The 14586-nt window shown below is 36.2% G+C and overlaps 1 pseudogene; it reads right to left on the bottom strand.

Moving 5' to 3' along the window:
* Positions 1-1825: 1825 nt before the first annotated feature.
* LOC128566418 (glyceraldehyde-3-phosphate dehydrogenase-like) lies at positions 1826-2250 on the bottom strand (annotated as a pseudogene).
* Positions 2251-14586: the final 12336 nt, after the last annotated feature.

Below are 14586 nucleotides of genomic sequence, written 5' to 3'. Positions count from 1 at the left end.
AATCTTTTAGTTTGATAGCATTTCGTTTTTATGTTTTTGCTTTTATTGCCTTTGCTTTCAGGATCATATCAAGAAAATGCTATTGCCAAAGACAAATGTCATAGAGCTATTTCACCCAGTGGTTTTATAGTTTCATATCTTATAGTTAAGGCTTTAATCCATGTCAAACTGATTTTTATATATGGTATAAAATAAGATCTAATTTCATTTTTTTAGTTTGTGTATATCTGTTAATAGTTTCTCTAACACCATTTATTTCTTTTTCTTGCAATTTATTTGTTTATTTTAGATTGGGAAATATAATTTAATAGATTTACATAATTTGAAAAGATAAAGTTAGTGTATTTAGAAGATCTGTGATCTTAAATATTTGTCTTTTCCTTATACTAGAAGTATTAAAATTATTCTAGTCTGGCTATTTTGCCTTGTACTATAGATGATTGTAAATTACATTCATCCCACTGGTCTGATTTTTTCTGTCAAATCATACATGTGTAAATATTAGTCAAATTTTCTTCAGATCCCCTTCCTGCTTACTCTTCCCAGTCTCTGGAGACTACCCATCTACTCTCTATCTTCATGAGATACACTTTTCCCCTCCAGCATGTGATAACATGTGATATTTGTCTTTCTGTGATTGGCTGATTTTACTTAACAGAATGACTTCCAGTTCTATCCACGGTGCTGAAAATGACAGGATTCCACTCTTTTAATGGCTCAATAATGTTCCCTTTTTTAATACATGACACATTTTCTTTGTTTTTTTGAAACAGTCTCACTATGTCACCCTTGGTGAGTGCTGTGTCGTCACAGTTCACAGCAACCTCAAACTATTGGGTGTAAGTGATTCTCTTGTCTCAGCCTCTCAAATAGTTGGGACTACAGGTGCCCTCCAAAATGCCCAGCTATTGTTTTGGTTGCACTTGTCATTATTGTTTAGCAGGCCCGGGCTGGGTTTGAACCCGCCAGCTTCAGTGTATGTCACTGATGCCCTGCTCACTGAGCTATGGGCGCCAAACCATGACACATTTTCTTTCTTTTTTTTTTTCTTTTATTTATTTTTAGAGACAGACTCTCACTTATGACACATTTTCTTTATTCATTTATCTGTTGATGGGATTTGGGTTGATTTTGTATTCTGTCCATTATAAATAGTGCTGCAATAATTATGTGAGGGTAGATAGCTTTTCCGTGTATTGATTTCTTTTCTTTGGGGTATATTCCTAGCAGTATAGTTGCTGGATCGCACACTAGTTTTACTTTTAGCTTTTTAAGAAACTCCTCTACTCTTTTCCAAAGCAGCTACACTAGTTTAAATTCATTCCAAAGTCTGCAGGTTCCCCTTTATTCAGGTCCTCCCCAGAATCCACCACCACCTGTTTTTTGGACAAAAGCCATTTTACTGTAGACAGATTATCTCACTGAGGCTTTTGCTTGCATTCATTTGATGAGTAGAGCTGTTGAGCACTCTTGTATATGCCTGTTGGCCATTTGCATGTAATCATAGAACTGTCTATTCGTGTCCTTTTTCTGCTTTTTATTTTTATTTTTTTTATTTTTGGCTGTTACAGGGAACTTTATTGATGGTACATGACAAAGTGGGGCTCCCTTTGGCCCCCCTCCCGTTATTCAGGGAGTCTTGTGTGGAAACTGTGTAGAGGGGAGATTCTCAGCGAGGTAGGGGACCAAGTAGGCAGGGGCACCCCATCGGCTGAGGGCCTCTCTCTTCCTCTCATACTCTGGCTGGGGTTGGTGGGCCAGGGGCTCTTTCAACTTGGAAGCCATGTGGGCCATAAGGTCCACCACCCTGTTTCTGTAGCCAAATTCATTGTACACCAGGCAGTGAGTTTGACAAGTGGTCGTTCAGGGCAATGCCATTCCCAGTATTAAGGGTGGAAGAATGGGTGTCATTTTTGAAGTCAGAGGAGACGATCTGGTGCTCAGTGTAGCCCAGGATGCTCTTGAAGGGGCCCTCCAATGCCTGCTTCACTGCCTTCTTGATATCATTATATGTGGCAGCCTTCTTCAGATGGCAAGTGAGGTGACGACTGACATGTTGGCAGTGGGGACACAGAAGGCCATGCCAGTGAGCTTCCCTTTCAGCTCAGGGGTGACCTTGTTCACAGCCTTGCCTGCAGCAGTTGAGGCAGAGGTGATGTTCGGGAAAGCCCCACAGCCATAACGCCACAACTTCTCAGAGGGACCATCCACAGTCTTCTGGGTAGCAGTGATGGCATGGACTGTGGTCATCCACAATGCTGAAGTTGTCATGCTGTCAACTTCATGCTGAAGTTGCTTAGCCAAGAGGGCAAGCAGTTGGTGGTGCAGGAGGCATTGCTGACAATGCTGAGGCTGTTTTCATACTTCTCGTGGTTCACACATCACAAACATGGGGCCATCAGCAGAATGGGCAGAGATGATGACCGTTTTGGCAACCCCCTGTAGGTGAGCCCCAGCCTTCTCAATGCTGGTGAAGATACCAGTGGACTCCATGACACAGTCAACACCTGCCTCACATCATTTGATTTTGGTGGGACCTCGCTCCTGGAAGGTAGATATGGGATTTCCATTGATGACAAGCTTTCCATTCCTAGCCTTAACTGTGCCATGGAATTTGCCATGGGTGGAGTCATATTAGAATATGCAGACCATGTAGCTGAGATCAACAAAGGGGTCATTGTTGGTGACAATATCCACTTTGTCTGCATTAAAAGCAGCCCTGTTGACCAGGCTCCCAATATGACCAAAACCGTTTATTCCGACCTTCACTTTCACTGTGGAGCCTCGAGGATGCAGCTGGTGCTACACCAGAAAAAGTGGCTGTCTCACAGATGGGAGGCCCAGAGAGCCTTTTTCCTGTTTTTCAATTGTGATATTTGTTTCCTTCCTACCGAGTCAATTGTGATCCTTGTGTATATATATATATATATATATTTTTTTTTTTAAACTGATGCAACTTTGTTTTTTTGTTTTTTTTTTTTACCAGAACTCATATTGATATTAATTTTAAGAGAGTTTCTCAGAGAATCTCTCACTACAGGGTCTTAGTTATTCATCTGAGGCTGCCAATCAAAAAGGGAAAACACAGTAAATGTACAAATAGAAGATGAGAACATCATTTTACCAGAAGAAAATCATTTTGATTTACCAAACCCGAGATTCTGTGTATCTTTTTTTTAAAAAAACTTTATTCAAATTAATAGGCGGGTACAATATTTATGTTACATTGTTCTCACTTCCAGGGTAAAGTTCTATTTGTAGAAGACCCCCTTGTTCCTTGTATATTTTGGATATAAACTCCCTATCATCTAAAGTTTGTCAATATCTTCTCCCATCTTATATGGTATGTCTTTGTATTTTAAATTATCTCCTTTGCTATGCAGAGACTTTATAATTTGACACTGCAGAAGAATAAATTCCAGCTGTCTTTTATTAAATAATATTCATCAATGACTGTGGAGAAATGTGTCATCACTGCCATTCTCATTGTGCTTAGCCTTGCTCTTCTTTGCTTACAAGGTGACTGTGAGGTTAAGTAAAACATCATGAGCCATGAATTATACGCATGGGAAAGGAGTAATAAAGACATCTCAAGACATGCAAAGGGAACAGGATGTCCAGGGCACTAGCCAAAGTTACTGACCTGTGACTCTCTGGAGGCATGTGTAACTAACAGTGTTGCAGTCCCATCAACAGTGAAGAATAGGGCACATGAGTCAGCAGCAACAGTTGTAACCATATACACAACATAATAAATGACTTAGGTAGGGAGAATTAGCTAAGGCATATACCAGTCACACCGGAAGCAGAAGCTAAACTGCATGTTCCCCATACTACTTGAAATTTTGACAAGGTTGCAGGCTCCTTATTGGAGATTAATACCGGTCTACTCTTGGAGATCTTACTTTTTATCCTTTGGAGGTTTCTGAATACAAGATATTCTTCATAGATTCCAAATCTCCTACTATCAATAGCTAAAATGAATACTTCTTTCAGAACCATCATTAAGGGATTTAGTATATACCCTGTGCTAATTTTTATTTCTGACATTTTGTTTCTGCAATCCCATCTGTTCTGCAATCCCATCTTTCTTTGTGACAAAGGTCTGCTCTTCAGAGTGAAAGACTTTATTAGAACCTTGTGTAAAAGGTAAGAGAAAATAAAATCCTCCAACTTCCTGGCTCAAATTATAAAGGGAGCTTATACAAAAAAAACAAACAAACATAATTTTTAACTTTAGCTCAAACATGTCATGTTCCTTTATTTCTTTGTACTGTGTTAGTGCTCATGTTCTGACTGTACAACTAATGTTATTTTCTGCTGTTTTGTTATTGTTATTTTAATTCATCTTATGTTCTCCCTCCTAGATTTCCTAGGTATAGAATTTTCCCATATTAACCTTTGAATTTGTAATAATTCCAGTGAGTATTTTCCTTTGTACCAACCGAGAATATTAACTACTTTTTTATCTTAAAGTTACTTATCTCACATTGTCAATTAATTGAAAAAAATTCTCCAAGTACTTTAATGCAGCAGTTCTCAACCTGTGAGTTGACACCCACAGGAACTGTATTAAAGGGCCACAGCATTAGGACAATTGAGAACCACTGCTTTACTGGAATCTAGTGTCCATTTTATAAAACATCAACAGCCATCAGCAAGTCTTAAAAAAAAATAGTCAATTTGAAATGAAAGCATAGTAGAGAGAGACACAGAAAAACTACATAAACCACGGCTTTTGACAGTGCCCTCCTTCTCCAACTCTAATAATGCATAAATATAGAGTAATTATTGAAATTTATAAAGATATTATCCAGATTGTCCTTTAGCTTGATAATTCTATATGTTTTGCTTATTAATCTGTAAAGTTTGATTTTCCTTAGCACTCTTACCTTGTCATTATCTAGAAGTAGAGAAGCACTTTCTGTCTAAATTCTCCAAAGGAGCATCTCTTCACCACAATTTAGACTACAAGTTATTTCTGCCATGCTATTTTGCTAAAGCCAACCACACTCAAGATTATGAGTTATCTACTGATCCAAGAAGGATTTTATAATTTGACTGTTGAATAACTGGTAAGGTCACCTTGATGACCTTTCATTAATTAAACATATTCATGATTTTCACATCATCCTACTTTATTTCTAAAGTCTGCTTAGTTTACTATCTCTTTTTTATACACACAACCATTATTCTGTAGTTAGAGACGTGTTAATATTTATGCATTCTCCCATAACATGCTAACATTTAGAAAAAAATTGATACAAAGAGTCACTACCCCAGACAGTTTCAATTCCACCATCATATAAACAGATTGAAACCTATCATGCCCCTTCTGATAATAAGAAAAAGCCGAGCAAATGCAATAAAGAGCTTTTTAAAAAATCAATCAACTTAAAGATTTCCAGAGAAAATAGTCACCCCAAATTTGGATAGACAGATGAATCCAGAAAGTCACAGTTGAGAATTGCTAAATTGGGTATGAAGATATTGGAGCCATAAACTGGTAGGATAACTTGCAGCATAAGTTTGATGAATTGCTGGAAGGTGAATATGGACTTGAGTGAGGATAATAATCTCTTGGGAGCCATAATCTTTGTGGAAGCCTCACACTTCATGGGCTTCACTTCCAGGAACTCACCTTAATGTAAAGATCTCACATAAAAGATGTAATAAAGATCCCATCCTGATTCTGGCTTGGAGAGACGATGTATAATGCTTACAGAATACAAACAGAATTTTCTTTGTGACAAAGGTCTGCTCTTCAGAGTGAAAGACTTTATTAGAACCTTGTGTAAAAGGTAAGAGAAAATAAAATCCTCCAACTTCCTGGCTCAAATTATAAAGGGAGCTTATACAAAAAAAAAAAAAAAAAATTTGTGAGGATCACATCCCAGAATAACAGAACCAAAAAAAATTATTATTAATATTTGAAGATTATAGAATGGCCTGACCTTAGTAACACTCTACCACCACACCAATAGCACTCCAGAATATAGTGTATGGGAACTCAAAAACTTCAAGATAGAGACTTTCTATAGGTTATTTAGAATATTCCAAACCCAACGGAGGAGAAAAAAAAAGAAAAAACACTGAAATTTTGTAGGATCTGTCAACTTTCACAACCAAAAAACACTAACAGAAGTCTACTCCCTGTTAGATTCACATAAATTCTGACTAACAGGTCCATTTACTTTAGCTTCTACTATTCAGTACTACAAGTCTGGATTTCAACAACAACAAAAACAAAAATGTTGAAAACATTTTAAAAAGCAAGAAAAAAATATATACTCTGAAGAGACAAAGCATGTTTTGAAATCATACACCAGATCATCCCCATAAGTGAAAAACGTTCAGGCAAAAAAATCATAGCTGAGGCGTAATACTAAGGACAATCTGCCACAACTTGTCCTCACTGGAGATCTTATGGGAAGACGTTGCAGAACAGAATAAGAAGGAGCAAGGTTTTGCCAGAGACAAACCTTTCAGGGATTCAGAGTCCAGTGGAAAGGATAGGTGAATTGAATTTTCTTTCCCTCACACTGATGGCATTCTTCCAGCTTCCAACCTGTGAGAAAGCTCTTCTATCCTGTGAAGGAGATACGAGAGGGTTGTGTGCCCCATAGATGCCTACCTCTGATAATCTCATCAGAGGGACAGAGCCTGTCCCTTCACAGGATCACAGTTCATCTTCTCTTCTCCTGCCTGAGCACACTTCTAGAGCAGATCAGCCCACCCCTCACTATTTCAACCAGTGCCTGAATTAGGAAGTTTATGAGGGCAAGTTTGTCAGCCTCGTCTTGGTCTAGTACCCCATGACTCTAGTCTGGGAGCTGGGGGAATTGTCTAACCTAGTCCACCATCACTGGCATCTTAACACTTTTCAAGAGGTCCAATTAACCCAAATTTCTACAACGTCTCAGTGGATACTTATTTATTAGAGTTGAAAGGTAGTCTGCCTCCCCCTTTCCATGCTGAGCCTCCCCCTCTGTATGCTGAGCAGCAGAGTTCCCAGGAGGGGAGAAAAGGTGAACTGCAAAACTGTTTTGAGTTGAGGGGAAAGTTTCTAGATGATAAAGAATCACTATAAGAATTCTGGCAATACCTCATAAGAGAAAAACTCAAATTAATTCAAAGAAGGAGGCAGGGAAAGGAGGAAGGGGATAGGGAGAGGGAAGGGATGGGGGTTACTGTGTATGGATACCCATGGGGAGTGGGACAGAATTTAAGAGGGACTTTACCTAACAAATGCAATCAGTGTAACCTAATTCTTTGTATCCTCAATGAACCCCCCAAAATAATAATAATAAATAAATATAAATATATGTACATATGTGTGTGTGTGTTTGGAAATATAAAAAATGGTATTTCAACAAATCAAAAAGATGCAAAGTTTTCCAGCAATAAATACCAATAAAACATTTTTTGAAATGTCAGATACAGAATTAAAACCATGGATAGCAAATAAGTTCAATGAGATCTAGGTTGAAGTTGAAAACAACCACAAAAACCAAAGTAGTCATTCAGGACATGGGTGAAAAATTCACTAAAGAGATAAGTATTGCTAAAAAATGATAGAGTTTCTGGATATGAAAAAGATATCCAAGGAATTTCAAAATAGGGTGGAATTTTCTAACAGAATAGACCAAGCAGAAGAAAGAATTTCAGAGCTTGAAGATAAGGCTTTTCAATGGATCCAATCAGTAAAGAAAAGAAAAAAAAAAAATCAAGAGATTTTTGAGAAAATCTCTTGAGAAACATGGGATTATGGAAAATGCTCAAACATATGAATCATAGGTACCCCTGAGGGAGAAGAAAGACAAGAAAAATGATGGAAAATCTATTTCAAGGAATAATGGAGGGAAACTTCCCTGATGTCACTAGAGATTTGGACATTCAGACACTGGAAGGTCATTGAACTCTGGGAAGATTGTAGTAGTACATCACCAAGGAGCATAGAGTCAAACAAAAGGAGCAGTGACATCAGGCCCTGAAAATCCAGGCTGAAGAAAAACTAGACAAAGCCAATGAAGAGATTACTTAGGGGTGGCACCTGTGGCTCAAAGGGGTAGGATGCTGGCCCCATATGCCAGAAGTGGAGGGTTCAAACCCAGCCCTGGCCAGTAACTGCAAAAAAAAAAAAAAAAGTCAACTAAATATTAAAGGAAAATATTAAAAAAAAAAGAGAGAGAGAGAGAGAGATCGTTCAGATTCAAACAAATCAAAGGCCAAGAGTGCAGCTCTCCACTCTGGACTCTGGACAGAACAGATATAGGTGGATCCCTGGAAAAGGCCCTTCAGCAGAAGAACCAAGAAATTGAAGAACTGACAATAATCTGTGATGAGCTGATTGCAAAGTTGGGAAAGACTGACTAAGACAAACTGGCCAAAGTCAGGGAGGAGGAGAAAATCCTACAATCTGTAAAATGAAAACATCAGGTAACCTAAAAAAGAAAACCCACCAGACTTACAGAAGGTTTCCCAGCAAAAACCTCATAAGGAAGAAATATTTGACTGATCTCAGGCAAAAAAGCCAAGCAAACATAATGGAATGGGAAAAGAATGGTGTTTATTAAACAATGATTTCAGAATAATTGGGGATCCATATTAAAAAACTGAGCCTACACAGAGACCTTTCACTTTCACAAAATTTAATTTATTATGGTTCATAAGCCTATCTGGAAAATGCAAAACTATAATATTTCTTGAAGGAAATGTAGGGAAAGTCTATGTAGGCATGGTTTTGGTGGTAAGTTTCTAATTAAAACACTGAATCATAATCAATATGAGCAAAACATGACATGCTTAACTTTGTAAAAATGTAAAACTTTGAAAAAAACTTTTAAGCAAATGAAAAGAAAATTTTGCAAACTACGAGAAATTATTTGCAATAGCCCTTGTATCTGAACTATTCAAAAAAACAAATATAAAATTCAAGAAGAGGAAAACAAACCATCAAAATAAATAATGGAAAAAAGATCTAAGCAGACGTCTCACCAAAGATGACATACATGTGACATACAAGCACATGAAAGTGTGCTGAAAATTCTCTGTCATCTGCAATTTCACCTTGAAACAAAAATTCTAATACTTATTTGAATGGCTGAATCTCCACCAAAACTGATTCTTTTTGTTGGAAATATTTGGAATAATAGGGACTCTCATTTATTGCTGTTGAGAGTAAAATTCTTACAGTGGGTTAGAAGAAAGATTATTAGTTTCTTGTCTTATATGATATGGCATTTGCACTACTAATAATTTTCCCAATTTTAAAACTCGTATCTGAAATCAACATATAATGTTAATGGCAACTTTACTTATACTTCCCAAACCTAGGAGCAAGGCAAAATGTTCTCCAATAAGTGATTGATAGATCTATAAAATAGAATTTTATTTATTGAGTAATTAAAAGAAATGAGCACTGAAGCCATAAAAAGATATGGATGAATCTTAAATGCATATTTCTAAGTAAAAAAAAAGCAGTGAGAAAAAGCTATGTAGCATATGATTTCAATTATACGCTCTTGTGGGGGAAAAAGGCGCAATTATGGAAATGTTAAACCAGATCCGTCATAGCTACTAGTTTGGCCAAGAAGGCAGGAGGTTGAAGAGTTAAAATACAGGGGACTTTTTAGGGCACTAAAACTTTTCTGGTACTATAATGGCGAATACAATGCATTAAACATTTGTTAAAATCCATAGAACTTTATAGCACAAAGTTGTTCTTAATATATCAGACATTTTTTTTTAAATAAAATAAACACAAATTTATTTATGTTTCACACATAGCCTAAAGGTAATTTTATAAAATAGTTTAAATATTTTTTGGCATGAAACATCAGAAAACAAAGATGTCTGGTATAGAATTTTCTATGTGTGGTGTCATGCTGGAGCTTAGAAACTTGCAGATTTTAAGCATTTTTTGTCTTCATACTCAAATTGTAATATCATACAGAGTGTGTTAAACTGCCCTACTTGTGTCCTCTACTTGGCAACCACTGATGTTTTAATTCTGTGTTTTATCTTTGGATCCCAAGACCTCCTAAAAAAAAAAAATCTTTTAAAAATGTCTGATACTTTTTAAAAGATTTTTTTTTTTTAGGAGGTCTTGGGATCCAAAGATAAAACACAGAATCTGAGAAAAATTATTAAACAACCTCATAGAAGCTGGTATGGGAATAAGGTCCTGACCTATGTACTAAGTACTTGAGAAATAAGTAGGATGTGTAAAATGAAGGCAGAAGAGACTGTCAACAATGACCTTAGCTTAGTGGATACAGAAGTTTTCCACTGGGATATGAGTTACTGAAATCACTATACATGTCTACTGATGTTGAACAATTAAGTAAATGTGTGGCAGATCATGGGTCAGACTTCTCCGAGAGGGAGATTATTCATAAGGGATTGTGAGGAGGTTATGGTACATTTTGTAATGGAGTTTAACAGTGGGGGAGCCTATGTCTTGTCTTTGAGGAATTAGATCAGACACCCTGATAAGGAAGCTGAGCCACAAAATTCCTCTTCTAGTGCTTCGAGAACAGCAAGCAAAATTTGCCCCTGAGGAAGAGCCCCATTTCACTCCTACCTTTAAAAATATAAAATATTCATTGCAATTCTTCCCTCTGTTATCCACGACCAGAATTTGGAAAGAAGAAAAACATTCCTGACACAACATTTTAAATTATATTTTCCTAATTAATTTTATCTAAAAAATTCAAGGTAATCATGCGTACCTGGCCACTAAAATTTAAAGACAAATTAAGAAAATGTATTCTGTAAAACCGAAGACAATAAAGTGATGCTAAAATAGAATATACAAGCCATTTGAATGATGCCAAGGAAATGATTTACAGACATCTAAGTGAAGAATCTAGGTATTTCTTACATTCACATCAGCCTCAATTTTTCTAAGACAAAAGACTGTCTTCCAGGTTTATACCTTGAAAAGATGACCTAAATTTCATGCTAAGCTTACCATACTGTAATGAATGTTTTATTCCTCAAGGGGGAATAATAAAAGTTATGGTTTTCAGTGGCAGCACTCTGGGAGGCTGAACCAGATGGCTTGCCTGAGCTCACGGGTTTGAGACCAGTCTGAGCAAGAGCGAGACCCCTGTTTCTAAAAATAGCTGGGCCTTGTAGCAGGTGCCTGTAGTCCCAGCTACTCAGGAGGCGGAGGCAAGAGAATTGCTTGAGCCCAAGAGTTTGAGGTTGTTGTGAAATATGAACCTATTATGCCATGACACTCTACTGAGGGTGACAATAAAAAAAAAAAGTTTCGAGGATATCTTCATACTTTTAAATGTGCTTAATTTTCAATCTTATAAATAAATGACTGCACAGTGATATAGAATTACCACACAGACACTATGGCAATAACTCCAAAGAATATCCAATGTCCTATTTTAAATTTATCAAATACTTTATCAGCAATGTGTTACTTGTGTACAGACAAGTTATATAAATTGAAGTAGTCACGTTTTTGTCTTTGTGTTTATATATAAATCACAATTTCTGTACCTGTAAATCTGAATATCGGCCCATCCCCGGTTAAAGGTAATAGCCTGCAAAATCTCAAGTCTGAGACAGTATTAAAATTAAATTTTTTTCCAAGGGAATTTGGCCATCAAACATTTAAATTTTAAAATGTATGTGTAAGTTTTCCAAAAGGAGATGGGCATTTTTAGAAATTATACCTATTTATATACACACACACAATATACTCTACAGTGTATTTAAGGAGTTGTTTACGTCTTTTCTTCCCTATCTAGAATGTAAACTGAAGGAGGGCAGAAATCTTTCCTTTTTTGTTTTGCTTTTGCTTTGAATTTCCAGGTACATAACATCTGGAACATTATCTCATATATAAAAAGTGCTCAGTAAATATTTGCAAATAATTAGTTAATTAATTAAACTTGATTAAACTTGATATCCTGTTTCCTATTAAATACATTCTTATTGCACTGGCTTAGTTAATATTTTAAAGTATAATTCTATCTTCATTTCATGATTCAGAATCTCAATTTAGAAAAATAGACAATAAGCAATCACTTTACGGTTACGCAGTTGCATTTATTATTTATGAATTGACGAGGAAACAGCATTTGAAAATGCTGAAATTGGATTATTCACAAGTAATTTATCATATCTTGATTCATATTTAATTTACTTTGATGTATTTTGTTTTTAAACTGTCAAAAATGTAAATCTGGATTGATTATCCATCATCAAAATCTTATTAAGGGAACAAATGCATGTCATTGCTTCAAAGCTTTCAAAGATGACTATCATTGATGGTACAAAATAGGAGACAATATTCTTTGAATAATGTCTCATGGTTTCTGCACTTACAGAATTAGGAAGGAACTTGAAAGAGTAAATATAAATGATCTTGTTTTATTTCTTTTGGTGTTACTATTATAATTTATTTGTTATTATTAGTTTTATTGCATGATAGAACTTCTCTGAGGAAAGCTTACATAAACTTTGAAGCTTGCTTAAATGCTCCCTGTCTATACTTCAATACCATTCTGTACATAAAGCTGTCATTGTCTGCCATATAGTAAATATATTAAAAACAAAACAAAACAAAACTTTGGTATTTTTTTTCCAAAAACCTGTGAACTAACTTAAGGATTGAGCTGACGGTTCTCTTCAGGTCACAGTAACAAGAGTCATTCAATGTTGGTTGAATCAAAGTGTTGGAAGAAAATTAAAAAGCATTAAGATTTTCTATCTCTAAATATATGCCAGAATCTTATCAATTATGAGAGAATAACAACTAGTTCGTTCAGAAAAAATTTAAAGTATTCCTTGCCAAAGGAAAAGGTACAAATCTAGAGAAGATGATCAAAGTTGATTGCTTCTTTATCAATGAATTTAAAGGAATTGATACTAGAATTTCATCTTTGGTAGTTTCTTGGTCTCGGTGATTCAAAGAATGAATCCATGCATGGACCAATCATGAAATCAGTGGTAAGACAGGATTTATTTTACAGAACAGAATACAAAAACACCAATGTTCCTGGTAGAGAGAAACAACCCAAGTTGGGGGAAAAAGCTCTCTCTCTGGGCTCTTTGTCCAGGGGTATGTATATATATCTAACAGAGGAATGTATATATGTATATATGTATACATTCCCCTGCAGTTACACTGGGCTTGCATGGGTGCTCTGTAGTTACATTGGGCCAGGACTTGGTAACAAATGAATGGACACAATTTCTGTGGTTCTCAGGACTAGGAAATCTACATGAAATTGATCAGGCCTGGGAAATGGGGGTTCCCTGTTTCCCTGTTCAGCTGCAAGTGCAAGGGGAGGGAGACATTGCGTCTGGCCCCTCTGGCTACTGGAGCCTCTTGCGGACCCCCACCCCCACCAGCCCACTGGTTCCTCTGCCAACTGCCCAGGCACAAACACTGCCAAGGTGGAGGCCGCAGGTCCGGGCCTCAGCTCCGCCCAGCTGGCTGGGGCGCCACCAGCCCTTTATCTGTATGACTTGCCCTTGCATACGGAGAGACATAGACAATTATATCCTCTAAACAATATCTTTTGAATGTAAATTTAACTGGAAAATATCATTACACAAGGCATTTTAAAAAGAGAAGTTGCTACTTAGCACAATAACAGGAGAATACATACTCCATTAAGAGTATGTCTGCGCTCAGTGAAAGCATTTAATACTAGTTAGTAGAAAGTGTATTCAGACATAAAAAGTTTAGGATCCTTGCTTCTGAAGGGTTACATTTATATTTTTGTTTAACATATCCAATTATTATTTTTTATATACTGAATGCCTGTAGAGGGAGAAAGAATGTCTAGATATTGCTACCTAAAGTGTGGCATATCGTAAAAAGCATACGGTATTAAAAAAGAAATTAGTGCTTAGTTTCAATGAAAAATTATACAGGTTAAGTATAATATTTTTGACTCATGATTTTTAGGAACTGAAAACGTCAAGTAATCTCAACTAATATGATATGAAAGTAAGATCATCAGAAAGGTTATCAACCCAGTGATAACTATTCATATAGAAACTACAGCACAAATGATGATTTGCTTATCTCTTTGGTCCCTCAACAGTAAGAGATTCAGTTAAATTCCTTGTTACCGTTGTTGCTGCTACTACTAATATAGTATATTGGGTACACAATACCTATAACTATCAGTGATATAACTCTATTTTATGTAGAGCACGCTTACTAGTACTCATAGAATGTGTAATACATACACATAAAGAGAATGTGTATTATGCAGATATACACACACATATGGTGTAAAGCAATTATTCTTCATAATAATCTCTTCCATTCTGCTTCATAATTTTTCTTTCCAAAGAACATAGGTTAAAAAATTATGTTTTCTTTTTCTCAAAGCTCCTGTTTTCAGACAATCGAAGCTGTGTTACTTCCATACAGATGCTACGAGCTACATGTGATTATTGGAATTCATATTTAAATTATTTTAAACTAATTGTAACTAAAATTTAAGTTCTTCAGTCATATTAGCCACATCTCAGGTGCTTGGCAATCACATATGAACGTGGTTTATAATATTAGACAAAACAGACTGGGAGTATTTCTGTCAT

This window comes from Nycticebus coucang, chromosome 15, assembly GCF_027406575.1.
Source record: "Nycticebus coucang isolate mNycCou1 chromosome 15, mNycCou1.pri, whole genome shotgun sequence".
In the NCBI taxonomy this organism is placed as follows: Eukaryota; Metazoa; Chordata; class Mammalia; order Primates; family Lorisidae; genus Nycticebus; species Nycticebus coucang.
The sequence above is the reverse complement of the archived record's forward strand: the minus strand, read 5'-3'. Positions and strand labels throughout refer to the sequence as shown.